This window comes from Micromys minutus (assembly GCF_963924665.1).
Source record: "Micromys minutus genome assembly, chromosome: 1".
NCBI classification, from domain to species: domain Eukaryota; kingdom Metazoa; phylum Chordata; class Mammalia; order Rodentia; family Muridae; genus Micromys; species Micromys minutus.
In genome coordinates this window covers 67,099,758-67,125,896 of record NC_137969.1, presented here as the reverse complement: position 1 = coordinate 67,125,896, position 26,139 = coordinate 67,099,758, and the positions used below count along the sequence as shown (strand labels likewise).

The window sequence follows — 26,139 nt, the reverse complement described above, 5'->3', positions numbered from 1 at the left end:
ATTGCAAAATGAATCAGATGTTCAGGTTCTAGTTGGATGTCTTGAGATATAGGAAGGCTTTGGTTTGAATATTTTTCAGAGGACAATGACTTCCACTTTTCCTCTTGCTTGCTCCTTTTAGATTCAGAATGTAGGTCCCCAGTCTTCTCAGGATTGCCTCTGAGTCAGGAATGCTTTAGGGCACTTTGACCCTAGCCACAGGACAAATAAGGGGTGACAAGTCTTCACAAAGAAACATCACACTTAGACTTCAGGCACCATTGGTTTCCCCTTCCCTGCTCTGGGAATACCAGGATGATTAGGAGAAATATGGCCTCTTTAGACCACAAGGCTGTATAATTTTAATGTTTTGTTTTTAAATCTTAATTTTTAATGATGTTTTTAAACATTTTAACCTTTCTGTTAGCCAATCACTCCCCATAGGTAGTGGGAAAGAAAGAATATGGGGGAAGTAGACCTGTTTAGAAAGGTTCTTATCAGCAACTCTAGTCTGTGTTATCTGGAAATGGGCAGTTTAGTTCATAGGTTAACAGCAACAGCTTGTAAAACTAACATTTTACAGATCTATCAGCAGTCTAGTTCAATAGTGTTAGGATAGTAAATACAAATCAGCAATGGTCACATTACCTAACAGAGACAGCCAGGCCTCAGCCTTAGCTCAAGTCAACAAGAGGCACCAGGAATGCTCTTGCTTAGGGAAGCAAAGATCATCAAAGACTTGAGACCAGTGTATGTTATATAGCTAGCTCTACAAGCAAGCTCAGTCTCTGTCATTGTCTATCTAGTTTTATTTATACACCTTTAGACAGCATGTGTCCTCTATGGGTATCACCTCACCATGTGAATCTGTCTCAGCTGACATCACTCTGCCAATCATGCCAGTCCACTGAGGGGACAAAAAGGCCTTGAAACATCACCAGAAGTTTTTTGGTATGTTGTTTCTATAGAGTCTTGACAAATAGAACTAATGACACAATGTAAGGTAAACAAAAAAAAAAAGTATATCATTAATTTAAAAAGTCTACTCTATGTTTTTTTTACTTGTTTGTTTTAACAGAACATTTTCTCTATGTTTGGTTTAGCTAAATGTTTCTTTATGAGTCTGTCTTAATCTTTCACCCGTGTCTACTTTATCCAAACATTTCTTTATGTGTTTGTCTCAATAAAACATTGTTTAACTGATTAAAAAAACTCTTACATTTTTATTTCAGGGCCATTCCTACGAGGCCAGGTGAAACTCTGTAACAGATGGCCATCCTTGGTGTTCATCTATCTGCCTGGTAAGGTCAGCAAGGACTCAGGATTGAACTTTAACTAGGTTCTTCCTTCTTGGGGGAAAGTTTCTCACCCTTTTGTGCCTGTAACTGACAGCTTCCTTCCTCCAGAGGAATCTGACCCAACAGCCTCCTGCTTGAGGACTAGCTTGTATAGTAGCAGAGATTCTATAAACACTGCCAAGGGAGGAGAGCATTCAGTGGTCCTACCCAGCTGTGACACTTGGGAACCATGATGATCTGCCAGTAAATATCCTTCATGGTGCAATGGTGGTACTCCTATGTGGGTGGTAACCAACAGCTTTCTTAAGGCCAGTTGTACAGGAGGAAAATCAAGTCTGGTACTGAAAACTCAGCCGATCATACATATATAGCTGGTGGAGCTATACATCTCAAAGGAGACCCTCTTACAGTCACTTCCTGGTATAATTCCCAACTGTATTGTAAATCCTTATCCTACACCCACTGACAAGTATACCCTTCATCCCTCAACAATGTAGCTTCTCTTTGCAGATGGAAACTACCATAGAAAACCATAACTAGTCAAAATCCAAAGAACCACTGACCACGGGGTGTCCAGCACCAGTCATACATCCACAACACGTTCCTTATTTCTAAGGTTTGGGGAACACTTCGAAAGAGGAGCTGGTAAGACTGAAAAAGGCAGAGAGCCAGGAAGTCTTCTGTAGGATTGATTCTTCTGTGGACAGCAAGAGAGCTACACCCATAAAATCTCAACAGTATGGTCACTTAAATGAGACCTGGACAGTTGACAGGGCAATATAGATGGGAAGGGATCTCGAGGATCCTAACCCCTGATGAAGAGTTGCAGGTAATTAAAAACTGCTGAGAGGGAAAGAATTAGCTTTTACCAGAAAGGAGCACCCCAAATAGTTATCTGATCCCAAGGGGTCTGAAAAATTATCATACAAACAGCACTAAAGGGACTTAGTGTATACACACACACACACACACACACACACACACACACACCTGTCACACATACCGCTAATAATGAAATAACTTGAAAAGGAGCAGGGGAGAGATATGGGAAGAATTGGAGAAATGAGATGGAGGGGAAATTATGTAATTGTATTTCAATTTAAGAAATAGAACACATATCTTGACTATTTATACATATATACATATACATAACTATGTGTGTGTGTGTGTGTGTGTGTGTGTGTGTGTGTGTGTGTGTGTGTGTGTGTATTACATTTCTATTGCTGTGGTAAAACACCATGACCAAGGCAGCTTATATAAGAAAGGGCTTATCTGGGCTTGTGATTCCACAGTGATAAGAGTCTATCACTCTCACAGTGAGGAAACTGTGACATCATGCAGACATGGTGAATAGAACTGAGAGCTCAGATCTGTAACTCTGAGGGGGAAGTGGAAAGCAAACTGGGTACAGGGTGAGACTTTTAGCTCTCAGAGCCTGCCCCAGTGACATACTTCCTCCATCAAGACCATGTCTTATACCTCTCCATACAGATTTATCAACTGCCTAAGACTCTCCCTAAGCCTCCACAGTATGTATCCACCTATTCATGTGTGTGTGTGTGTGTGTGTATGTGTGTGTGTGTGTATGTGTGTGTGTGTGCAGGTTGAAGTCTTGAAATAGAATGAGTATTTGCAATCATCTTTCTCTCCCTATCCTGATTCAGCTTCTCTTCTCCCTGATTCATCATCTTCCTAAGCACTCAGGAATCAGAACTGACCACACTGGCTGGTTAATAGCTGGTTCCTTCCATCGTATCCACACTCTTCAGTAAATGGCTGTCAGATACCCAGTGACCTGCTGCACTTGTGTATGGAAATCACAGAGAACTCTCTGAGCCCTGCTGTGGCCTGATTCAGATTGCCCTTCTCTCTCTTTTCTAGTTTCAAGTGGGAAATTCACCTGATTAGATATTTTCCACATTTCAGACAATCACTATTGCAAGCTGATACACAAAATAGCCAGGGAAGCTTCCTAGGGGAAATTGAGGGAAAGAGGCTACAGATTATAGCAGGATGAGCCATTCACATAAAAACAGCTAATAAGGTTGTCTAAAATATATAATGGTGAATCATGATTGAATCCCCACCTACAGTCTGCCTCGGTAACCTGGTCATCAGTGTCTCTATCCAGACTTCCACACCCATGTTCTCCTCTCCCAGCTAGCCCACCTTGCCCAAGGCTTGCTTTTGTCCAAAGAGTAAGAGCTTCCACTTATTTGGAAGTATTGAGAGCTATAACTTCTACTTTCTCTCCTCTTCCTATGGCAGACAGAGTGAGGCCCTCTAGTAAGACTAGTGATGAGTTCAGCCTGCAGCTCCCTGATTTTCCCTACTCCACCAGCTTAGCCTTGGGCCTGCACAGAAATGAGATCTTATACAATGACCCACAGATTTAAGGATGGCACAGTCCTTTAACTTTGGGGAAGTCAATGCTAGGGAAGTGGAAGGAGGCCCAGGTTTGACCACAGCATGTTTAAACCGCACCTTCCATTTTGACCTTACCAATAACAAAGTCCACCATTTTCTGATTTGTAGAGGCATTAAAAGATGCCATAGAGCTCCTGAATTTGGGTAGTATTTTTGGCAACTTAAAAGTCCCAGAGCCTTCGTGTCCAACACGCTCAGCTACATTCTCTCTCTTGCGGTCACTCTCACAAATTTGAATTAGGTATGAACATCCCAATCAACTTCCATTTTCTTTCTTAGTATTTTTTTCCACTTCCCACACGGTGCTCTGAATGGAGCATTGACTAGCAGGTTCCAGTACTGATTAATAAATGCCAGGGAGCAGCCCCGGCAGTTGACACAGTTCCTGAGATGAGTCAGGCAAGGTGGTCAGGGGAATCTTGCAGCTCTGACTGACTAGCAATCATTTTGCTTCTTTCTTTAAACAGGTTCTGCAGAACAAGAGCAGACCAACGATTATCCAAGAAGGGCAGATTATTTCACTTTGTTTCCAGATGTGCCTTTGATTTTTTTTCATTACATGTCCAGGGTTACAAGTTCAGTCACAATTAGAAAGTAAATAAAATGGGACAAATTTTATTATTATTACCATCCCGATATCTCCAATTCAGAGGATCTAAAGAATGTCTCCACCAAAGCAAACACATTTACTGTATGACAGCCTGCCTTTAGGCAGGCAGTATTTGCAGTTTTAAAGTGCTTCAGAGTAATAGAAAATATTTTAACCAGTCTTTTAGGAATAGCAAATGCTAATAACTCCTCTGATATCCTTTCAGCATCTATGTTATTAAGTAGAAAACGATTATTTTAGTTAATCTATCTTATTTACTGGGTTTTATTTATCTGGGGTGTACTCCAAATGATGCCCCATCTATAAATTCAATTTTCAGAAACCTCTACACATATTGTAAAAAGAGGCCTTGAAGCTTTTACCTGTCTGAATATGAATCCTGGCAGGTCGAAGTTTGTCAACTATCTCTAAGGTTACCCTGTTCCAATTATACTGTTTCAGTCTGCTTAGGGGAAGACACCCCCAAAAGATTCCTGGGTGTCTTCCCCTAAGATAGCCTCTTTTAGAAATTCCTAGATTCTTTGTGCTTGTCTGCTTGTTGTGATCTCCAGTGTACAACAAAGGCTTCCCAAAATAAGGCCACAGAAAGTTTTTTTTTTTTTTTTTTTTTTTTTTTTTTTTTTTTTTCCCCTAAAAGCAGAAGGGATAGTGAGTTCAGGACTTTCCTAAAAAGATTCAGACATAATTTTCTCAGGAAAAGACATAAAATGAGTCATAATGCAGAAAGTCACCAAAGAATGCAACACTAGAACCTGAAACTGAGGGACAGAATGAGGGTGATCACAGCATTCAGGTCAGCTTTGTCGGAGCTGTGTCCAACAGCTGTGCTGGATTCGTGACTCGCCATTTCCAGTGGATATGGCTGTGCCGAATGAACTGAAGTTGTACCCTTAGAAAGAAACCTCAGAATGGACTATGAAAACACAATTGTTGTGGACTTTATCCTTGTGTGATCCTAGATGCTTGTCCCTAAAGCAGTCAAAGTAGGGCCAAGTGAGATTGTGGCAACAGTCTGTGACCCTGTGGAGCCCCAGTTGTCCTGCAGTGGCCATCTCTTTATCTTGAGACAGCAATGTTGGAGAAAGTACCAAAACTCTCAAGAAACCAAAATCCCAGAATCTTATCTTGTAGCAACTTCGCAGTTACAAAGTTCACAGCATCAATTTCGCAGCTCCCAAGATGGAATCCTCTTAAGGGTCAGGGTGGATCCATCTCACAAGGAGCCAGGAGGCAGACAATTCAGAGGCTGCTGACAGTGGCTGTCAAAAGCTATGAAAGGGACAAACAGGAGTAGGAAAGCTTGCAGAAAACAGCAAATAATGTGACAGTGATTCCCCACGAATAGGACCAACATTGTCTTTAATTCAGACAATAAGATCTGGGTCTTGGAGGCTCCTTACTGAGAAGTACATTAGCAAATAAATGTACATGATAGGAATGTATTAAAAATCCAATAGAAGGAAAGGTTTGAGCATTGTCTATCAGCCAGCCTAACAAGGTTTGAACACGCAAAATTCTGAAATGTTAGAACTATCATATAGAGTGTGTCCAGTTCTAGCATGGCTGGGAGAGTAACAGAATCCAGAACCTTGGGCCTAGTCTGAGAACATCTTCGAAAACACTTTGCAACCCCAGAAAGACCAGATACCAGGGAAAGAGTCAATGAAGACAGTGCCTGTTGGATGCCTCGGAAGGAGATGGCAGATGCTCTGTCTGTGATTTCAAATGACTTGTTTGGACTGATAATGAAAGTTGTATTATTCCACTCTTTATGTGGTTGGGAATTACTAAGACATGGCTGTCATCAATAATTCAAATGAACAAAGGCCTAAGGACAGTTATATCAAAGGAAACAGTTTGGCAATCAAACATGACCTGAAAGGTGTGTTGTCATATGTAACAACGAAATAATTTCCCTAATCTTATTAGTAATGACATTTGCATAGAGAGCTGTCAACTGCTTAATCAGCTCATAGCATGGTGTTCAGGGTTTGTAAATCAATTCAATTCAACAGTTAAAAATTTGGCATCTCAGAAATGTGAGGCCCCGAGTTAGGCACATAGGATAAGTTGACATCCCTGATGTGTAAGTGGATGCACAAGGGGTGGCTGGATGTGTGAAGCCCTCGGTGACGGTAAGTAGAGAAGAAAAAAAGCACGCCCAAAGAATAGTGAGGCAAAAGAGAATTGGCTAAGAATTTGTAAAGAAGATACCGCCATTGGTCTGAAGGATTTGATGTAGGAAAATTCTATCCGCTTAGGGTGGATTTACAAGCCCTGGACCAAGTGTGTGGCTCAGCATTGAAGTGTACACCTATGTGACTTTAAGGAGAGCATTCACAGGCTTTCCCATCATGCTCTAGGGTTGAAATAGCTACAAACTCAATGAAGGGGATGTGTGACAGTGGGGGGGGGGGATCTAAAATGATCTTAAAACTATAGCTAAAGTTTCAAAAGACAAATGGGAAGATGTACCCCGAAGGGAACAGAAAGGTCAGGAGCAGAGGTTGAAGCAGAGGGTGTCTGGTGAGTGGTAGGCTCCAGTCTGTAGGACCACAGAGTCTAGAGTGTTGTCTGTGTTCTGAGTCAGAACTCTAGTGGCTTTGGACGCTAGAGTAAACACATAACATGAATATTTGCTAAACCTCCACAGGACCCAGGACCCCGTGAAACCTCTGTGCTTACGTGTTGAGGAATATTTGGAGCTACCAGAGTGCTTTGTACCACCAGACTGCTGATATATGAAAATTATTCACTTTAATGACAGTGTTTATTTTTGAAAAAATATTTATTTTTGTTTTATGTATTTGTTAGTCTGGATGCATATATATGTACCGTGTGCGAAGCTGGTGCTATCAGAGATCGGAAGAGGGCATTAAATCCCTTGAAACTAGACTCACAAATTTCTATGAGCTGTGATGTGGGTGCTAGGAACCAAACTTGGTCCCCTGAAAGAGCAGCAAGTGCTGTTTTTAACTGCCAAGTTGTCCCTTCACCTCCAAGTGACATTCTTTTAAAAAACCAATACTATTATAAAACCATGAGCTTTAAGAAAATTATTTTCCATTTGTATTGTGGTACAATTTATATATTATAAAATTCACCTTACCCATGAAACCACTACAAGTATCAAGAAACAAAATGGCGCTGCCACGGGAACCTTCTACTCATCCCTCCTTAGACCCCAGCCATGGTTAACCATTCATATGTTTTTATGTTCCCTGAGCTTTATATTTGTAAGCATGCTATAATGATGGTTGACAGAGCACATGATCCTTAGAACATGGTTACTTCAAGTTAGCATGAGGCATTGAGAGCTATTCATGCTGATAGTAACAGTTTATTCTCTTGAACTCTGTCTCTCTGTCTCTTCCTCTCCCTTCTTCCCGGCCTCTCTCCCAGCCCTCTAATGTCTCTCTCTCTCTCTCTCTCTCTCTCTCTCTCTCTCTCTCTCTCTCTGTCTGTCTCTTTCCCCCTCCCTCTCTACCTACTGAATAGTATTTCATTGTATGTGGCATTCCACAGTTTAGTCTCTAGTTGTGTAATTTTGTGGGATTTCAAGCAAAGATGCTACACACATTCTCATACATATTTTGAAGGATGAGGTAAGGATATTGTGTTTTAGTCTCATTTGCACTGAGGCTGTTGAATCATATTAGAAAATATGAGCTTAACTTTATACAAAATACCAAAGTGTCAGTTTTCACTTTGTAAGCCATACATTAGTTTGAGTTGCTCGATGACCTGGTGTTTGATGTTTGATGTTTTTTAACTTTATGTTTTATTTTATTTTAGGTGTTCCTTTAAGTCTCATATTTTTTAATGGCCATATAGTGGTGCTGCACTGTGACCATAGTTTACATTTCTGTGGTAACTGAAGGTATATTATGTGAGCTCCTCACCTTCCATGCAGGAAGTGGCTGTCCACATAGTTTTCACATTTTAAAAATAAATTATTTCTTTTCTTAATGAATTTTAGGGGTTTCATTCATGGCAAGACTCTGGCATACTCTGGAAACAAACTCTTTAGGGGTATATGTTTGTGTTTTTATCTCAAAAGCAGATTACATCAAATGCTCTTGATTTTAATCAATTCCAATTTAGCCAGTTTTTCTTTATAGATAGATACTGGTTTGTATATTTTAAGAGAAATTTCCATATCATCTAGCTATAATATTTCTATGTTTTCCTCTGGGATTTTTTTTATAGTCTTAGTCCTTGTATTTAGGCCTACAACCCATTTGTGTTGTTGTTTTAAATAAAGTATGAAGTCTGAATCTATCTTAAGTTTGTTTATGTACATCCAATTAAGAATATTTTTAAAATTCTATGTGTGTGTTTGGCAGTACAGGGTAGGGTTATGGACTATGCATGTGGTTGCAGTGCCTGTGGAAGCCAGAAGAGGGCGATGAATCGCAGGGAATTGGCATTACAAGGAATTGCAATCCATCAAAGTAGGTGCTAGGAACCAAACTCTGGCCATGAAAGAACAACAAGAGCTCGGAACCACCAAGCCACCTTCCCAGCCCACAGACACCCAGTTTCTACAGCAGTATTAGACTGTTCATAGGCCTATTTTTGAACTCTCTGTTCTGTCTTATTCATCTATGTGCTCATTGTTTAGGTAGTATTACACTGTCTGGGCATGCTAGCTTAATGTAGATCAGAAAATCAAGTTCTATGAGCCTTCTGCTATTGCTCTGTCTCAAAGATGTTTTAGCTATTCTCATGTTCTGGATTTTCTAAATACATTTGAGAACACAACTGCCAGTTTCTAGGACAGTCATGGTTAGATTTAGATTTGAAATGTATTAAAGCTGCAGCTTAGACTGGGGACAAGCGACGTCAGAGTGACACTGCAGCTACAACCCTGAAGCCTGTTTCTCCATTCAATGCATTTCTTTTTTTAGTATGCACTGCATGTATACATGTATGTTTTCATGTTCACATATGTGTAGGCATGTGTACTTATGAATGTATGTACATGTATGAGAGTATGTATGTATGTGTGTGTGTGTGTGTGAAGACCCAGTGTTGACATCAAAGTGCTTCTTCAATCATTCTTTTACCTAATTCTTTGAGGCAGGGTCTCTCACTTAAATCCAGAGCTGCTGATCATTAAGTTCCTTGGTCTGGGGACCCATTGTCTCTACCTTCCAAGGTGAAAGTTACAGGTAGGCTGCCTGACCCATTGGGCATTTACATAGGTTCTGGGGATCTAAACTTTAATCTTCTTGACTGAATGGCTAGTATTTCAACTACTGAGCAGTCTCCCCAACATCTCCACTAACATTTTAAATTTAATTTTATGTATATGAGAGTTTTGACTGTATGTATGTCTGTGTACCATATGTGTGCCTGGTACCCATAGAGGTCAGAAGAGAGTGCCAAATCCCTTGGAACTAGAGTTATGAATGGTTGTAAGCCAACATGTGGGGCTGAAGAGATGGCTCAGCTGTTAAAGGCTAGGCTCACAACCAAAAATATAAGAACCCAGGTTTTCTGCAAGAGTATTTTTAACTGCTAAGCCATCTCTCTAGCCCCACCCCCTTTATTTAAAGGTACATCTAAGCATTATTTGATTGAGGCTTTTTACTATCAGCATGGTTCATGAGATTTGTTCTTAAATGTTTTATAGTCTTGGTGCTATTTTAAATGATATATTTTAATTTATAATTGGTTTTGCTATTATATAGAACATTGTTATCTTTTTAAAAGATATATTTATTTATTTTATGTGAGTACACTGTAGCTGTCTTCAGACATACCAGAAGAGGGCAGGTAATCTCATTACAGATGGTTGTGAGTCACCGTGTGGTTGCTGGGAATTGAACTTAGGACCTTTGGGAGAGCAGTCAGTGTTCTTAACAGCTGAGCCATCTCTCCATTGTTATCTTTATACAGAGACATTGAATATATAAAAAAAAAAAAAACATACCCAGAGAGCTCCAAAATCTACTGCAGAAATATCTGCACCCCATTCTATTGCTGTTCTTTTCATATAGCAAAGAAATGAAACCAACCTTAATTGTCTATTAATAAATAAATGGGGGCTGGAGAGATGGCTCAGTGGTTAAGAGCACTGACTGCTCTTTCAGAGGTCTGAGTTCAATTCCCAGCATTCAGTGGTGGCTTACAACCATCTGTAATGGATCTGATACCTTCTTCTGGTGTGTCTGAAGATAGATACAGTGTACTCATATAAGTAAAGTACATAAATCTTTTAAAAAGTAGATAAATGGATCATTAAAAATTGATATATCTTAGTTATTGTTTTTTTATATTGCTAGGAAGAAACACTATGAACATAGCAACTATTTATTTTTTATTTTTTATTTTTATTTTTATTTTCTTGCAAAAACCCTTGGCTTATCCAAGGGCCAGTGGAAATTTATTTTTTTCATCCCTTTCCATCTTCCCCCAAGTGACTTTTCCTTGCAAAATGCCTGACATGACACCAGAGGGGAACCTGGGAGAAGAGGCTCCCTCCCAGAGGGGCAGCCCAGGGACTTGAATACACACTGAAGGGGAGGGCAGGTTGTAGGGTAAGACTGGCAAGAGACAGCACAAAGGGCATGGCTTCTTAGGTAAAGACCAAGGTTTTCTACAGGAAGCTGTGCCAGAGGGTGGGGGCCAGGATTCTGAGTTGGAGGGGGAAGAGTCCACAACCCCAAGTTGCACCCACATTTCCCAGAGAAGTAGATCTGGCCCTGTCAGGCTCTGAGGAATGGAGGAAGAACAGGCCAGATGTGCTGCTTTGGAAAGGGGAGGTGGTGCTGGCAGAGTGAGGGTTAAGGCTGGTACCCGGCCTTTGGCAAGGTGGGCCCTCCGCCTCCACTTTCCTCAGCGACAAAGGGGCTCCGTGGGCAGGCACCACACAGGCCTGGCTCTGGCAAGGCAGGGGGAGGCAGGAGCAGGCTCCCTCCGGCTTGAGACACAGGCCCAGCACAGCCATCCGCCCACCTACCCTAGATGTGCTCAAGACCTAACTGCAGCTGGACGGCTCAAGCTGTGTGTGGGAGTGAGGCAGAGATGAGGAAAGGGTGGCTGTTGGGCTCTTGCAGCCCTGTCACCTGTCCTGAGGTCCAATGAAGGACCCTGGATCTAAGGCCCTGGATCCCCTGGCTACTGTCTGCACCCCAGGGGCAGCAGAGGCAGGGAGGCCCTCGCTATTGGGAAGAAAGAAAAATAGAAACCCAGTGCAGCATACATAGGGGTGAGTGACAGACAGCGGAGCCCTCATTCCAAAGAAAGGTGCATGGTGCGCATCTTTTCAAGGTACCTAGAAGCAGCAGCAGAGCAGTCCCTATGACCACCCCAGACACAGGCTCTGCATGTCCTCCATGGGGGCCCTGACAGGACTGGGACTCAGAGCAGAAGGCAGATGGGCTAGTGGAAGATGGGGAGCCTAGGATACCCCAAAGCTACAAACTCAAATGCCTTAGGAGAGGGAGGCACTTCCTGCCCCCTCCAGGGGCATCATCTGGTGAAGGTGCCCCTCTCCAAAGTGCCCCTCCTAGCAGCAGCCACCACTAGCAGGCTTCACAGGAGTGCTGTCAATCTTCAGGTTGGGCCATTCACCCCCAGAAGCTGCTCCTGGCCCCATTCTCTTTTTGATCTCTGCAGCCATTGTCATGAATACCTGCTCAACATTGGTGGCATTCTTGGCACTTATCTCCAGGAAGGGGACACCCAGAGAGTCTGCAAATTCCTTGGCTGTGGTATTATCTGTGACCTTCTTGGTGGTGAGGTCACTCTTGTTGCCTACCAGGAGTTTATTGACAGTCTCACTAGCATTGCGCTCTATGTCCTGCAGAGATATGTTTCACTGCGTAGTGTAGTGTAGGATTCACGTTAGCATAGGATTCCTGGTCAGTGACGTGAACCACAATGATGCCATGACCCCCCCCCCCCATAGTAGCTGGAAGTGATGGTCCTGAACCGTTCCTGACCAGCTGTGTCCCAAATCTGCAGTTTGATGGTTTTGCCATCCAGCTCAATGGTTCAAATCTTGAAGTGCACCCCAATGGTGCTGATGTAGCTCTCTGTGTATGTGTCATCAGCAAACCGCAGGAGCAGGCATGACTTGCCCACACCCGAGTCACCAATCAAAAGCAGCTTAAACAGGTAGTCATACTCGGGGTTCATGGTGGCAGCGGTGGCTCGCTTGGTCACTCCCAGTCGGCTCTGCTCCCCATAGCAACTATTATAAGGGAAAATATTTAATTGGGGCTGGCTTTTAGGTTTAGAGGTTTGGTCCATATCATCATGGTGGGAAGCTTGGTGGTGTGCAGGCCAGACATAGTGCTGGAGAAAGAACTGAGAGTTATATATTTTATATTGGCAGGTCGCCAGAAGAGAAAGAGACACTGACCCTGGATTGATCATTTAAAACCTCAAAGCCCATCCCCTGGAGACACATTTCCTCCAACAAGGTCACAAGTCCCAGTCCTTTGAAATAGTGCCTATGAGCATCATTTTCATTCAAATCCCCACATAGTGCATCTGTAAAATCTAAAATGAAATACTATTCAGCTCCAAAGAAATGTGAAACCGTGAAATTTGCATGAACTTGACATACAACATTAAGCAAGGTTATATAGCCTCAGAAGGAAATAAACCACATGTTCTTCATATGCAGATCATAGTCTATTGTAACACATATATGTATATATGTATATATGTACACATATACATGTACACACACACAACTATACATGTGGGTACAGTGACCTGTAGAAGGGAGAACAAGAGAGAGTCATATTAAATGATAAGGATGAATTCTAGACAATGGACCTGTAGTCACAGAGAGGACATAAAACTGCTTTTTTTTTTTTTGTTATGTTGTTGTTATTTTTGGATTCTTTGTAGTGGATAAGTGTATAAAATACAATTGATAGTAAAGAATATAATCAAAGGTGAGTTTGCATGGCTTCAGAATGTCTGTTGTAACTGAATAGAAGTCCATTGAGATGTATAAACTTTGGATCTGGTGGGTCTTACTGCATAATGTTTTTTATTTGAAAGTTATTTAAAATAAAGTTTTAAAAGTTTTGTTTTTCTTTGTAGAAATGCTATATCTATATGTTGACCTTATTATAGAAATTCTAAATGTATACGTAGTAACTGTTTTGTACCTTCTTCCCAACCCTCCACATAGAGATACCCCTATTTTGCATAGAGTTTTATCTCATCTTTCCAACCATGTGCTTTTTGTTTCTTTTCCTTGCCTCGCTGCACTGGGTATGTCAGGAAATTGGACATAGTGTTACTTGAGGACCCAGCTATATCATTCCTGAGCATATGCTCAAAAGATGCTCCAACATATAAAAAGAACACATGTTCCACTGTGTTCATAGCAGCCTTATTTATAATAACCAGAAGCTGGAAAGAACCCAGATGTCCTTCAGCAGAGAAATGGATACAGAAGATGTACGTTTACACAATGAAGTACTACTCAGCTATTAGAAACAATGACTTTATGAAATTCTTAGACAAATGGATGGAATCAGAAAATATCATCTTGAGTGAGGTAACCCAGACATGAAAGAACACACATGTTATGCACTCACTGATAAGTGGATATTAGCCCAAAAGCTCGAAATACTCAAGATACAATTCACAGGCCATATGAAGCTCAAGAAACCAAAATGTGAATACTTTAGTCCAATACTCACAGGAAGAAATATAGGAACAAAGAGTGGAATGGAGACTGAAGGAAAGGCCATCCAGAGACTGCTCCACCTGGGGATCCATCCCATATGTAGTCACCAAACCCAGTCAGTATTGCTTATGCCAAGAAATGCTTGCTGACAAGTGTCTGATATGGATGTCTCCTGAGAGACTTTGCCAGAGCCTTTCTCATACAGATTAAGATGCTTGAAGCTAACTATCAGACAGAGCATGGAGACCCCAATGGAGAAGTTAGAAAAAGGACTGAAGGAGCTAAAGGGGTTTGCAACCTCATAGGAAGAACAACACTATCAACCAACCAGACCTCCCAGAGCTCCCAGGGACTAAATCACCGACCAAAGAGTACACATGGGGAAATCCATGGCCCCAATTGCATATGTAGCAGAGGATGGCATTGTCTGGCATCAATAGGTGGAGCAGCCTTTGTTTCTGTGAAGGCTTGTTTCCTCAGCATAGGGGAATGCTAGGTTATTGAGGTAGGAGTGGGTGGGTGGGAGGGGAAACATCCTCATATAAGCAGGGGAAAGGAGGATGGGACAGTGAGGGACTGGGAAAAGGTATAATATTTAAAATGTAAATACATAAATTATTTAATAATAAAAGAAAGCTTTATTTTAAAAAATAAATATATTACATAATTTAAAAAAAAAAGAAATCTTTGCCTGGTTGCTGACCTCAGTGGGGAAGCGTCTTGTTTTTCTTCACTGAACATGATACTCACTGTGGATTTTTGGTAGATCAACACACTGGTCTTTTAGTTCTACTTTTTAATAGTGTTGTGAATAGCTACTGAATGCTGTCCAAGTTCTTGTCTGGGGCTATTGAGGTGGCTCAGTATGTAAGGACACTTGCCAGCAAACATACTGAGCAGTTCAATCTCTAAAAGCTATAGAAATATAAGAGAGAACAGACCCCATATAGTAGTCATCTGGCTTCCACACACACACTGTGGTGTGCACATCACATACACCATGGACATATGCACACAGCAATTGAAATCTCTTTAAAATGTATTATTTATACCCCTTGAGATGATAATTTTATAATGCCTGTTAAACATTCAGATATATTATTCTGATTTTAAATGCTAAAGGGACTTTACATTTCTGGGATCAATGCTACTTGATCTCAGTGTAATATCTTTTAATATATTGTTGCACTTGATCTACTTGTGAGTTGTCAGATCTTCACATGTGTGGATAACTGGTCTTCTTGATAATCGGTCTTCCTGATCATATATCTGACTAATTCTGGTATTTGGGAGGTGCTGCTATCATGAAAGAAGCTGGTCCTTTCTTCTTTCATGCTGTGGAAGAGTTTATGCAAAATTGCTTCTGTTTCATCCTTAAATATTTAATAGAATATTCAGGTGAAGCCATCTGGGGCTGGCATTTTTGTGATATGAATTATTTATCTCCCTTTCAATTTCTTTAGAAGACAAAGTAATGGTATTCTGGTCATTTATATTTTTCTTAATTGGACTTTGATGGCTAGTGACTTTCAAGACTCTCTACTTCATCTAAATTGTTAAAGTCATTCTCATAGATGTGTTAAGGGTCTTCTTCCTGTTTACATAAGCCTTCTTTATCTCCATCCCACAGAGAAGTGAATGGACACTGCCCTTTGCATTGCTAGTGCCCCTGTGGTCTCACTTCCCTTCCTGGAGGCATGATTCCCCACATAGGTCAATTTGGGAAGCCTTTTAGTTCTGTCTGTTTTCACTTCTCTTTCTCATAACTCAACATAAGGTCCAGTCTTTGACATGATTCTGATTTTGGACTCCGATCCCCTTAGCTTTTGTTTTATTATTTTTTAAATTTATTTCGGATACATTTTTTTAAGGTTGTAATTAAGTATTTGTGGGTACATACACACACACACACACACATATGTGTATATGTAACAATAATATAGGAAAAGAGGCTATTAATTTGAGGGGATAGAAGAGAGAGACTAGGAAGGGCTGTACAGAGGAAAGGGGGATGTGATACAGTTCTATTTTAATTAAAATATAATCTTTTTTTGTTGTTGTTGTTGAGCTTCACACAGTCTGTGAGTTGTTTCTGGGATGTTCAGAGCTTTCTGGGGTTAGTATCCTATTATCAGTGACTGCATATTATGTCTGTTCTTTTGTGACTGGGTTATCTCACTCAGGATGATATTCTCTAGATGAATCCATTTTCTTAAGAATTTTGCTAAGTCATTGTTTCTGATAGCTGAGTAGTACTCCATTGTGTAAATGTACCACAATTTTTGTATCCACTCATCTACTGAAGGACATCTGGGTTCTTTCCAGCTTCAGGCTATTATAAATAGAGCTGCAATGAACATTGTGGTGCATGTAACTTTGTTATGTGTTGGAGCGTCTCTGGGGTAAATGCCCAGAAGTGGAATAACTGGGTCTTCAGGTAGTACTATGTCCATTTTTCTGAGGAACTGCCATACTGATTTCCAGAGTGGTTGTACCAGTTTACAACCCCACCAGCAGTGGAGAAGTGTTCCTCTTTCTCCACATCCTCACCAGCATCTGTTGCCATCTGAGTTTTGGATCTTGGCCAATCTGACTGGTATGAGGTGGAATCTCAGGGTTGTTTTGATTTGCATTTTCCTGATGGCTAAGGATGTTGAGCACTTCCTTAGATGTTTCTCAGCCATTCGATATTCCTCGATTGAGAATATTTTGTTTAAGTCTGTACCCCAGTTTTTAATAGGGTTGTTTAATTCTCTGGTGTCTAGCTTTTTGAGTTCTTTGTATACCTTGGATATTAGGCCTCTATCTGATGTGGTGTTGGTAAAGATCTTTTCCCACTCTGTTGGCTGCCATTTTGTTATCTTGACAGTGTCTTTAGCCTTACAGAAACTTAGCAATCTCACTAAGTCCAATTTGTTAATCTTTGACCTTAGAGCTTGAGCCATTGGTGTTGTGTTCAGGAAATTTTCTCCTGTGCCTATGAGTTCTATGGTTTTCCCTACTTTCTCAACTAATAGTTTCAGTGTATCCGGTTTAATGTGGAGATCTTTGATCCACTTACACTTGAGCTTTGTAAAAGGAGATAAGAAAAGGTCTATTTTCATTTTTCTGCATGCTGAGTGCCAGTTGGACCAACACCATTTGTTGAATAGGCTATCCTTTTTCCATTGAATGTTTACTGCTCCTTTGTCAAAAATCAGGTGACCATATACCTGAGGGCACATTTCTGGATTTTCTATTCTATTCCATTGATCCATGTGCCTATTTCTGTACCAGTACCATGCAGCTTTCAGCACAATTGCCTTGTAACATAGCTTGAGGTCAGGGATAGTGATTCCCGCAGATGTTTTCTTGTTATTGAGGATGGATTTTGCTATTCTAGGTCTTTTGTTATTCCAGATGAAATTGCACATTGCTCTGTCCAACTCAGTGAAGAACTGGGTTGGAACTTTGATGGGGACTGCATTGAATCTGTAGATTGCTTTTGGTAAGATGGCCATTTTAAAAATGTTGATCCTTCCAATCCATGAACATGGGAGATCTTTCCATTCTCTGAGATCTTTTTCGATTTCCTTCTTTAGAGGTTTGAAGTTCTTGTCATACAGGTCCTTCACTTGATTAGTTAGAGTTACAGCAAGGTATTTCATAGTTTTTGTGACTATTGTGAAGGGTATCTTTTCCCTAATTTTTTTCTCCACATGTTTGTCCTTTGAATATAGGAAGGCTACTGATTTGTTTGAGTTAATTTTATATCCAGCCACTTTGTTGGACTTGTTTATCAGCTGTAGGAGTTCTCTGGTGGAAGCTGTGGAGTTGCTTAAGTACACTATCATGTCATCTGCAAATAGTGATGTTTTTACTTCTTCCTTTCCTATTTGTATCCCTTTGATTTCCTTTTGTTGTCTAATTGCTCCGGTGAGGACTTCCAGTACTATGTTGAATAGGTAGGGGGAGACTGGGCAGCCTTATCGAGTCCCTAATTTTAGTGGGAGACTTCAAGTTTCCCACTGTTAAGTTTGATGTTGGCTGTTGGTTTGCTGTATATTGCTTTTATTATGTTTAGGTATGGGCCTTGGATTCCTGTTCTTTCCAAGACTTTTAACATGAAGTGGTGTTGGATTTTGTCAAAAGCTTTCTCAGCATCTAGTGAGATAACATGTGGTTTTTTTCTTTGAGTTAGTTTATATGGTGGATTACATTGATGGATTTCCTTATATTAAACACTCCTTGCATCCCAGGGATGAAGCCTACTTGATCATGGTGAATGATCATATTGATGTGTTCTTGGGTTCGGTTTGCAAGGATTTTGTTGAGTATTTTTGCATCAATGTTCATAAGTGAGATTGGTCTGAAGTTCTCTATCCTTGTAGGGTCTTTGTATGGTTTAGGAATGAGGGCTACTGTTGCCTCAAAAAATGGGTTAGGTAGTGTTCCCTCAAATTCTATTTTGTGGAATAGTTTGGAGGGTATTGGTATTATGTCGTCAATAAATGTCTGATAAAACTCTGCACTGAACCCATCTGGGCCTGGGCTTTTTTTTGGTTGAGAGGCTTTTGATGACTGCTTCTATTTCTTTAGGTGTTATGGGATTATTTAGCTGGTTTACCGTTGTTCCTGGTTTAACTTTGGTATCTTGTAACTGTCTAGGAATTCATCTATTTCCTCCAGATTTTCCAGCTTTGTTGAGTATAGGCTTTTGTAGTAGGATCTGATAATTTCTTGAATTTCCCCAGTTTCAGTCATTATTTCTCCACTTACCTTTCTGATTTTGTTAATTTGGATATTCTCCCTTTGCCCTCTAGTTATTCTGGCCAAGGGTTTATCAATCTTGTAATTTTCTCAAAGAACCAGCTCTTGGTTTTGTTGATTCTTTCAGTGGTTCTTTTTGTTTCTATTTGGTCTATTTCTGCCCTAAGTTTGATTAGTTCTTGCTGTCTACTCCTCTTGGGTGTATATGCTTCCTTTTGTTCTAGAGCTTTCAACTGTGCTGTCAGGATGCTAGTGTATGCTCTCTCCAGTTTCTTTTTGGAAGCACTCAGAGCTATGACTTTTCCTCTCAGTACTGCTTTAATTTCATCCCATAGGTTTGGGTATGTCATGTTTTCATTTTCATTGAATTCTAGAAAATCCCTAATTTCTTGCTTTATTTCTTCTTTGACCCTGCTATTGTTTAATAGAGCATTGTTTAGTTTCGATGTGTATATGGGCTTTTTGTTGTCTTTGTTGTTATTAAAGACCAGCCTTAGACCATGGTGATCTGAGAGGATGCATGGGAGTATTCTGATCTTCTTGTATTGAATGAGGCTCGTTTTGTGTCCAATTATGTGGTCAATTTTTGAGAGGGTGCTGTGAGGTGCTGAGAAGAAGGTTTATTCTTTAGTTTTAGGATGATATGTTCTATAGATATCTATTAATTCCATAGTCTCTGTTAGTTTTACGGTGTCCTTGTTCAGTTTCTGTTTCCATGATCTGTCCATTAGTGACAGTGGGGTATTAAAGTCTCCCACTATTATTGTGTGGGGCAAAATGTATTTTTTGAGCTTTAGTAGGGTTTCTTTTATGAAAATGGATGCTTTTGTATTTGGGGCATATATGTTAAGGATTGAGAGTTCCTCCTGACAGATTTCCCCTGTAATGAGTAAAAAGTGTCCTTCCTACTCTTTTTTGATAACTTTTGGTTGAAAATCTACCTTATTCGATATTAGAATGGTCACTCCAGCTCGCTTCTTGGGGCCATTTGCTTGGAAGGTTTTTTCCAAACCTTTTATTCAGAGATAGTGTCTGTCTTTGTCTCTGAGATGAGTTTCCTGTATGCAGCAAAATGCTGGGTTTTGTTTATGTATCCAGTCTGATAGCCTATATCTTTTTATTGTGGAGTTGAGTCCATTTATGTTAATGGATATCAAGGAATAGTGGTTGCTGTTTCCTGCTATTGTTGCTTAGTAGGTTGAATTGTGCCTGTGTGTCTTTCTTCTTTTGGTTTTCTTCCTTAGGAGTTTTCTTGTTTTTATTATGAGGTGGTTCCCCTCATTGTATTGGGTTTTCCACCTATAATTCGTTGTAGTGCTGGGTTTGTGGTTATATATTGTGTGAATTTAGTTTTGTCTTGGGATATCTTCATCTCTCCATCTATGGTGATTGATAGTTTTGCTGGGTATAGCAGCTTGGGCTGGCACTTGTGTTCTCTCAGGGTCTGCATGATGTCTGTCCAGGCTCTTCTAGCTTTCATAGTCTCTGTTGAGAAATCAGGTGTGATTCTGATTGGTCTGCCTTTATATGTTACATGACCTTTTCCCCTTACTGTTTTTAGTATTCTTTCTTTGCTTTGGGCTCTTGGTGTTTTGACTATTATGTGTCAGGAAGAATTTCTTTTCTGATCCAATCTATTTGGAGTTCGGTAGGGTTGTTTTATGCTCATGGTCATCTCATTCTTAAGGGTAGAGAAGTTTTCTTCTATGATTTTGTTGAAGATATTTACTGTGCCTCTTAGTTGATATTATTCACCCTCTTCCATTCCTATTATCCTTAGGTTTGGTCTTCTCATTGTGTCCTGGATGTCCAGGACATTTTGGGTTAGGAGCTTTTTGGTTTTTGCATCTTCTCTGACTGTTTTGTCTATGTTTTCAATGTTGTCTTCGGCCCCCAAGATTCACTCTTCCATATCTTTTAGTCTGTTGGAAATGCTTGCTTCTGTGACTCCTGATTTCTTTTTTAGGTTTTCTACCTCTAGGGTTGTCTCTTTTAGTGTTTTCTTTATTATGTCTATTTCTGTTTCAAATTTCTTTTTGCATTCCTTCATCTCTTTGGTTCTGTTTTCTTCTAGTTCTTTGAGTGTTTTTCTTGTTTCTTCTTTAAAAGCTTCTAATTATTTATGCTTTTCCTCCCCTTCTTGTTTAAGGATATCTATCATCCTCTTGAGGTAGAATTTCGTGTCTGGGTCTTTTTTTTCTGTAGTGTTTGTGATTCCGCTGTTTGTTGTGATGGGAGAGCTGGGTTCTAGTGTTACCAGGTTGTCTTGGTTTCCCTAGGGTACATTCTTTCACTTTCCTCTTGCCATCTTGTTGTCTGTGATTGGTTATTGCCTTTCCCTTGTACCTGGCCTGTGTCCCTGGATCTCTGCTGTTCCTGGTGGCAGATGTTCTGAGTGCCTGTTGTGTACCCCGGAAGCCATCGGCTGGGAACAGAGGGCCCGATGCCAACGGGTTCCTGGATCCCTGGATGAAGCCCAGCAGGCAGGCGCACACTTTCCTTGTGCTCCACTGAGATCTCTCTGCCCCCTGGCTAGTCTGAATCCATTCTCCCCCCTTACCTTTTAGAGTTTTTTTCTTTGTCACTTCCGCTTGAGTAGTTTCTGCTGCCCAGTGGTCTAGTTCTCTGGTTCTTTCCTCAAGTATCCAGGAGCCTGATGAGCCTAATTGACAGACTTCTTTGTTGTCTGTCTGCTTTGGGGATCTAGCACATTCGCTTAAAATTTCCACATATTCCACCTCTCTAACAAAATTGTCCATGTGTCCCAGCATGGGATTATTTCTTCTAGTAACCTTATTAATAAATTGGCCATAGTGATTTTAATTCTCTAATCTGATTGTGACAATACCTATTTCATGTATGACTATGATTCGTTGGAATGCCCTGTCTCCATAAACATATGCTAGTATGCTGTATAGCTTAGACATTTGTTTCTCATGAAAGCTGGTTGTCTTGCCTGAGATAGCACAGATGGAGACAAACTACTTTTATGCTTGGAGATGACATGGGCTTAATTACTGAGTGAGGGAAATGTGAGTCATCCAGGAGCTTCATCTTCCTGCACTAATTGCTTTGGGGTGAGCATGGCTTGCAAATGGGGTGACATCAATTCCTCCTCTGCAATTCCAGTCTCTGCTTTGCACTGGCTCTCAGTTCTGTTCTCCACATGGTTTCCCCTTTTCTAACACAGAACCCCCTCCTAGCTCTTAGTAGAAATGAACTTACTTTTCTGTGAAGCTTTATTCTCAGTTACTGTGTCTACGGTTCTCAGTCATACCTCTCTAGTTCCAACTGTGGGTCTGTGATTGTCAGGTATCTCTTTCCCTACCTCCAAAAGGTGGAAAGTTTGGAGTTCCATCCCCACAACATACATTTTATTTCTATCAATCCCCTAAGGGCACAGTTTTCTGCCCCCTCCCTAGTAGTCTAAGGAGAAGGACCCAGGTGTGTGTATGTGTGTGTGTGAGTGTGTGTGTGTGTGTGTGTGTGTGTGTGTGTTTGCAGCTGCTGTTTCTGAACCCACACATGATAAACAAGACTTCTGGAGAGTCCACACTCATGTGATAGGCAGGGCTTCCATTTGTGTCTCGACAGTAACTTTCCTGATACCTGGTGAGGTCCATGGAGAAATGTGGGATTAGGTTTTGAATTTTCTGGTGATAAAGAAGTATTCTCCTCAGTGCTTTGGTCTTTTGGGAGAAAAATTTGCTTTTGTGAAACCATGAAAACTATATTTAATTATTGGTACCTACAGAGGGAGGTGACCTCCCCCCCTTTTGGAAATTTTCTGCATTTACATTTCGGATGTTATTCCTTTCCCACAGTCCCATTCCTCCTCCCCCTCACATTGCCTTCATGAAGGTGCTCCCTCTCTCAACCACCCTTATCTACCACAGCATTTTGGCATTCCCCTACACTGGGAAAATGAGCCTTCACCTTTCCAAAGGCCTCTTCTCCCCTTAATGTCAGAAAATGCTATCCTCTGCTGCATATGTACCTTGGGCCATGGGTCTTTTCCATGTGAACTCATTGACTGGTGTTTTAGTCCCTGGGAACTGTGGTGGGTTTGGTTAGTTGATAATTTTGCTCTTCCCATGGGGTTGCAAACCCTTTCAGCTCTTGCAGTTTTTTCTCTAGCTCCATCACTGGGGTCCTCATGTTCAGTCTAATGGTTAGCTACAAGCATCCTCCTCTCTATCAGTATGGCTCTGGCAGAGCCTCTGAGGAGGCATCCCTATCAGGTGTTTGCCAGTAAGCACTACTTGGCATCAGCAATAGTGCTTGGGTTTATTGGGCACATATGGGCTGTATTCCCAGGTGAGGCAGTCTCTGGATGATCTTTTCTCCAATCCCTGATCCTTTATTTGTCCCTTTATTTCCTCCCATAAATGATTTGTTCTTCCTTCTAAGAAAGACCTAGGCATCCACTTTCTGGCCTTCCTTCTCTTTAAGCTTCAAAAGTTCTATGGGTGGTTTCTTGGGTTTTCCCAGCTTTTTGGGCTAGTATCCAATTATCAGAGAGTACACACCATGAGGGTTCTTTTGTGACTGGGTTACCTCACTCAGGATAGCTTCAAGTTCCAATCATTTACCTAGGAACTTCATGAAGTCATTGTTTCTAAAAGCTGAGTAGTACTCCATTGTGTATATGTACCACAATTTTTGTATCCATTGCTTTGTTGAAGGACATCTGTGTTCTTTCTAGCTTCTGGCTATTATAAATGAGGCTGCTATGAACATGTGTTCTTGTTAGATGTTGGAGCTTCTTCTGGGTATATGCCCAGCAGTGGTATAGCTGGGTCCTCAGGTAGTACTATATATGATTTTCTGAGTAACTGCCAGATTGTTTTCTAGAGAAGTAGTACCAGCTTGAAATCCTACCAACAATGGAGGAATGTTCCTCTTTCTCCACATCTTCGCCAGTATCTGATGTCACCTGAGTATTTGATCTTAGCCATTCTGACTGGTGTGAGGTGGAATCTTAGGGTTGTTTTGGGGAAGTGACTTCTTTAGCTAGCAAAGTCCCTCTGTCAGGTTTCTTTGTCCCTTAGTGATTGATTACACTGTCGGTTCCATGCTCTCTTCAAAAAAAAGTTGGTAATTTCTGTTTGCCTGTTTTTTCTACCCTTTTTAATTACTCTAAGAACAAAATTCTCTCTAGATTATTTTTTTTCCAGAGCACGCAGAAGCCCCATAGAAAATAAGAAACCAGTAGTTTCCTTAAATCTAAATGTCTGAGCCCATCAGAATTGACAGTAAAGCCCTTCAGCTGAAAACATCACACTTTCGTCAAAGGACAAGGAGACATAAAGTTGCTACTAACTAGAAACTTCCTCTCTGCTGATTAGTTGTCATAACACCTAAAGTTGCAGTGGATTTCTGGGTGGGGTTGGAAGGGGGAGAGTCATCAGCTCTTATCCAGCTGTAAAGTCTGTGAGCTACATTAATGACTGTTGTGGGAAGATATGTCCATGCATGCAACAGAGGCATAAAATAGGGTCAGTTGGAACACCACCTAACTCATTTTTTGAGGCCACAATAACCCTCATTCCTAAACCACACAAAGACCCTACAAGGAAAGAGAACTTCAGACCAATCACACTTATGAACATTGATGCAAAAATACTCAAAAAAAAAAAAAAAAAAAAAAAAATCCTTGCAAACCGGATCCAAGAACACATCAAAATGATCATTCACCATGATCAAGTAGGCTTCATCCCTGGGATGCAGGGATGGTTTAATATATGAAAATCCATCAACATAATCCACCATATAAACAAACTCAAAGAAAAAAAAACACATGGTCATCTCACTAGATGCTGAGAAAGCATTTGACAAAATTCAACACCACCTTCATGTTAAAAGTCTTGGAAAAAACAGGAATCAAAGACTCATACCTAAACATAATAAAAGCAATATACAGCAAACCAATAGCCAACATCAAACTTAATGGTGAGAAACTTGAAGCAATCCCACTAAAATCAGGGACTAGAAAAGGCTGCCCACTCTCCTCCTACCTATTCAACATAGTACTGAATGTCCTGTCCAGAGCAATTAGACAGCAAAAGGAAATCAAAGGGATACAAATCGGAAAGGAAGAAGCAAAAACATCACTATTTGTAGATGACATGATAGTATATGTAAGTGAACCCAAAAATTCCACCAGAGAACTTCTACTGCTGATAAACAAGTTCAGCAAAGTAGCTGGATATAAAATTAACTCAAACAAATCAGTAGCCTTCCTTTACTCAAAGGACAAACATGCTGAGAAAGAAATTAGGGGAAAGGTACCCTTCACAATAGTCACAATATGAAATACCTTGGTGTGACTCTAACTAAGCAAGTGAAGGACCTGTATGACAAGAACTTCAAATCTCTGAATAAGGAAATTGAGGAAGATCTCAGAAGATGGAAAGATCTCCCATGCTCATGGATTAGAAGGATCAACATCGTAAAAATGGCCACCTTACCAAATGTAATCTGCAGATTCAATGCAATCCCCATCAATATTACAACACAATTTTTCATAGAGTTGGAAAGAGCAATGTGAAATTCATCTGGAATAACAAAAGACCTAGAATAGCAAAATCCATCCTCAACAACAAGAAAACATCTGCGGGAATCACCATCCCTGACCTCAAGCTATATTACAAGGCAATTGTGTTAAATACTGTATGGTACTGGTACAGAGATAGGCACGTGGATCAGTGGAATAGAATAGAAGATCCAGAAATGAACCCTCACACATATGGCCACATGATTTTTGACAAAGGAGCTGTAAACATTCAGTGGAAAAAGGACAGCATCTTCAACAAATGGTGTTGGTTCAACTGGTACTCGGAATGCAGAAGAATGAAAATAGACCCTTTCTCCTTGTACAAAGCTCAAATGCAAGTGGGTCAAACATCTACACATTAAACCAGGTACACTGAAACTATTAGAAGAGAAAGTAGGGAAATCCTTAAATCATATAGCCACAGGGGAAAATTTCCTAAACAGAACACCAATGGCTTGTACTCTAAGGTCAAAGATTGACAAATGGGACTTAATGAGATTGTAAAGTTTCTGTAAGGCTAAGGACACTCTCAAGAAAACAAAACAGCAGTCAACAAATTGGGAAAAGATTTTTACCAACCCCACATCTGATAGAAACCTAATATCCAAGGTATACAAAGAACTCAAGAAGTTAGACACCAGAGAATCAAACAATCCTATTAAAAAATGGGTACAAAGCTAAACAAAAAGTTCTCAATTGAGGAATATCGAATGGCTGAGAAGCATCTAAGGAAGTGCTGACATCCTTAGTCATCAGGGAAATGCAAATTAAAACAACCCTGTGATTCCATGTCACACCAGTCAGAATGGCTAAGATCAATAACTCAGATGACAGCAGATGCTGCTGAGGATGTGGA

General features: G+C 40.6%; 1 protein-coding gene and 1 pseudogene across 3 annotated transcripts in view; both read right to left on the bottom strand.

The window, feature by feature from the left end:
- PLD5 (phospholipase D family member 5) overlaps positions 1–26,139 on the bottom strand; it is a gene marked incomplete at both ends in the record, with an annotated part of 347,611 nt that overhangs the window by 32,835 nt on the left and 288,637 nt on the right. The window lies entirely within an intron of this gene.
- Positions 11,831–12,481, bottom strand: LOC308424602 (ras-related protein Rab-1B-like; annotated as a pseudogene). Its single transcript has one exon. The product of its transcript is annotated as a ras-related protein Rab-1B-like (transcript).